A 4,094-nucleotide genomic window follows, 5' to 3' on the forward strand; every position below is an offset into this window, starting at 1 on the left:
ACACTGTAAACACATGTGCACATGCATGCACACAAGGATGGATAGGGAGGGAGGGAGAGAGAGAAAGGGGGCCCCCATTAACTGAAATACATCTTCTTTGTGAAATAAATGGGTGCAGACTGCAAGTTAATTTCATGCTCTCTACTGCAGAAGGGCCTGCCTACGAAACTAAGTTGCTTAAATTTTAAACTACATATTTTTTTCCCGTTTACACATCAAACTTGGCAGGCGTGGTGAAGGGCATAAGTGTGATCTCAGCCTGAAAGTCATTTCACATATTTCAAGTACAGTATGGCTTAAGGTCTTGAGCCAAGATTAGCTTGCCAGTCTCTGTGAGTGCTCTGTGGTGGCCGAGGACTGTAGCTGATCCTGTAGGCATATGTACCCTATGCAGGTTGCTGCTGGTGGTGTTTTGGGACTGAAGTGTCATTTTCATTACCCTACTGAAGTATGGTTACTAAATTTTCTCTTGAGCATGCGTGTGTGTATATATGTATGCATATGTGTATGTGTATATATGTAAGCATGTGTGCCTGTGCATATGTGTGTGTATGTATATATCTGTGTGTATGTATGTGTGATGTGTATGTTTATATATGTGTGTGTGTCTGCTTGTATGTGTACGTGCTCTTTTTTTTAATTATTTTTTTAAAGATTTATTTATTTATTATGTATACAAATCTCGTTATAGATGGTTGTGAGACAACATGTGGTTGCTGGGAATTGAACTCATGACCGTTGGAAGAGCAGTCAGTATTCTTAACCTCTGAGCCATCTCTCCAGCCCTACGTGTTCTTTTTATAACTTACCTGCATCTCATACTGTGAGAGCTGCGTTGGAAAGAAGGAGGCAGAGGTAAGATTTATGCTCTCCATCAAAATCTTTGAGGTTCATTTCTTTGAGATTATTTGATAGCTTTTAGCCTTTTACAAGACCTGAAGGAGGAGGAAGAGGAGGAGGAGGAGGAAGAGGAGGAAATGGAAAGAGAGAAGAGAGCTCTCTTGCAGTTGATTCTCCCCCTCCACCACACAGTTTCTTCCATGCCTTACCAAGACAAGGTTAGCTCAGGACACAGCATGCCTTTCCAGCCTCCACCTTCTGGGGACCACTGCAGATGGCAGAAGGGGATGGGTACAAGTGCCGGCTCTCTTGCTTCTCCTGGACGTCTGCTGAGGCCCGAGAAGGGAAGACCCACGTGTGTTGCCAAGTCAAGCATTTCCATAGCGTGAGTCACACAGACAGTGTGGTTGAACAGGCAGCAGGAAGAGTAAGGAGCGAATGCCCATCCCGCGAGATGAAGTAGCTTTGCCGTTATGTAAATTCAGGACCGTTCTCGGCGAGGCCGTTCCGTGGTTCTGTTTTGTTACGGGCACCATGTAAACTGGTGGTGGCTTTTCTTATTCTCTTCTCAGTTTTCATTAAAGCTGCTTTGAGGCACGTTGGTATAAACCAGTAAAGAATTTGGAGAGTCTCTGCTCTTCATAGTTTAATTAAAACATTCTGGGCCTTTCAAGACTATGTAGCTCAGAGTGCTGGGAAATTACGAACTCAGAATTTGCTCCCAGTAAAGGTTAATCAGTTGTTAATTAAAGATTTGGAATTTCCCCTAAATAATAGAGACAATAGAGTGTTCATAAGGCTTCAAAACCCTTCATATTTCTACAAACATACTTACTATGCACCTACTATGTGGAAAGTGAATATGAATGCTGGGGATCCAGTCTTGACTCCTTGCCTCGTGGAATTCTTAGCTCTGGGTGGTACCCCTTGGTCTCTGCAGTCATGTGAAGAGTCTTAGAAATTAACTTAAACTTGACCCTCACAAAATTTCAAGTAGTTAGGGGAAGCCATTTTTAATACAGCCCCTATCACCAATGTATAGCTTCTGACTGCCTGTATATTTATTCTTACTTTTGTGATTTATTTTATATTGAAGTGTAAAAACATAACCATTCTTCATACTGATGAGAGTCCATGTTATACTATGGTACACGTATAGGTTTCATGGTGTTTAGATCAGCTTAAGCACACTTATCTCCCTAAACTGGGTTATTTTTTTTAGGGTGAGAATTTTCACAATCCCCCTTTCTGGCTTTTTAAAAAACGCCCTGTACATTGCTGTTACTCGACTTTAGAGCAGCATGGCGGAGCCTCTTGCTTGCTCCTATCTGACTCACACTCAATACTGTTGATTGGCATTTCTCCACCCCACCCCCCTCTGCTCTGGCAGCCTCTGGTAACCACCATTTGACTCTCAATGTCTCTAAGATAAACCTTTCTAGACCCCACCGTACAGGAGTGAGATCACTTGGTTCTTGGTTCTTTTATGCCTGGCTTATTTCACTTAACATACTAATCAAGCCTGTGTGTGCATGTGTGTGTGCATGCGTGCAAGTGGCATACATGTATTGTGTATGTGTGTGTATGCATGTGTGGAAGCATGTGGGTGTCTTCTTCAGTTCCTCCCAATCTTTTTTTTTTTTTTTTTTTTTTTTTTTTTTTAAGTATACATGCTCTGCCTGCATGTACAACTGCAGGCCAGAAAAGGGCATTAGATCACATTATAGATGGTTGTGAGCCATATGTGGTTGCTGGGATTTGAACTCAGGACCTCTGGAAGAGCAGCCAGTGCGCTTAATCTCTGAGCCATCTCTCCAGCCCCAGTTTGTTTTTGTTTTTCAAGACAGGGTTTCTCTGTGTGGCCTTGGCTGTCCTGGACTCACTTTGCAGACCAGGCTGACCTCAAACTCACAGCAATCCACCTGCCTCTGCCTCCCAAGTGAGGGGATTAAAGGTGTGCACCACCACCACCTCGCCCAATCTTATATTTCAAGATAGGGCTTCTTAGTGAACCTAGTGCTCACCAGTTGGCTAGTCTAGCTGGTCAGTGAGTTCCAGGAATCTTCCTGTCTACACATGCCCTGAGCTATGGATACAGAGGTACATGGCCATGTCCAGATTTTCTATGTGGGTCCTGGGAGCTGAAGTCAAGACCTCATGTTGTGTGGCAGGTACTTTACCAACTGAGCCATCTCCTCAGCCCAACATAATTGCCTTTATTTCTATCCAGGTTTGCAGAAATGGCAGGAATCAGATCTTTTCTGTAGCCAGATAATAGTCCACTGTGTGCAGATACTACATTTCCTTTGTCCACTCATCACTTGGTGGACATTTAGGTTATTTCTGTTTCTTGGCTGATATGAATGGTGCTCACAAAAGCTGTGCCTTCTGGTGTTAGCTTTGGCTCTTTTTATCCCCCCTCCACGAATTCTGTTCTTTTTTTCCTTCTTCCATTGACTGAGTTTATAGCTTTAAGCCTTTCCTCCTTCTCCTCCTCCTCCTCTTCCTCCTCCTCCTTCTGTTGTTGTTCTTCTTCTTCTTCATAATTCCTTTATTCAACACTTAGATGTTTGCAGTCTATTACAGAAGAGAGCTGGCAGTTAAATGTGAAAATGAGTAAGAACCTTGAATTCAGGGTTTTTGCTTGGCAGAAATCAGTACATTTTACCCCAATGGATCCATTCACAGCTCTAAGCCTGCTCTTCATGAAAGGGTCATGGTGAAGATACATCAGAAACATCAAGCCCAGAAGGGATAGGTTGTTTCCCCCTTTTGGAAACATCTAGCTATTAAATCTCAAACCTGAATTTCTGAAAGACAGAAGCCCTGTGACCCATGTGTAAACAAATAGGGTCAATCACTTTGCTGTGGATTGGAGCCTTTCCTACCTCCATAGCTGTAGTTCCTAGAAGTGTGTAAGACATGTGGCGTGGCTTTGAGTCTGTAGCAATGGAATAATTGTGCTTATTTCATAGCACCTGTTATAAGCTAGGTAATACTTGTAGACCGACCTATGGCACTCCTGCTACCTCAGGACACTGAGTCCTCCCATTTCTGTAAATACTTTTAGAGAATGGCACATGTTGGGCAACATACTTTCATTTATATTTTTTTCAAAGAAAAAACTTCCCCTATTTATATTGGAATATTTCTGATGATAAAATTCATGAAAGGGCTGTTATATTTTTAAAAGCCAGGCCACTCTCCCTTGAGAAGCCAGTACCCACACTTAGGTATGCCTTCCTTACTGCAGC

Source organism: Acomys russatus, chromosome 21, assembly GCF_903995435.1.
Source record: "Acomys russatus chromosome 21, mAcoRus1.1, whole genome shotgun sequence".
Taxonomy (NCBI): domain Eukaryota; kingdom Metazoa; phylum Chordata; class Mammalia; order Rodentia; family Muridae; genus Acomys; species Acomys russatus.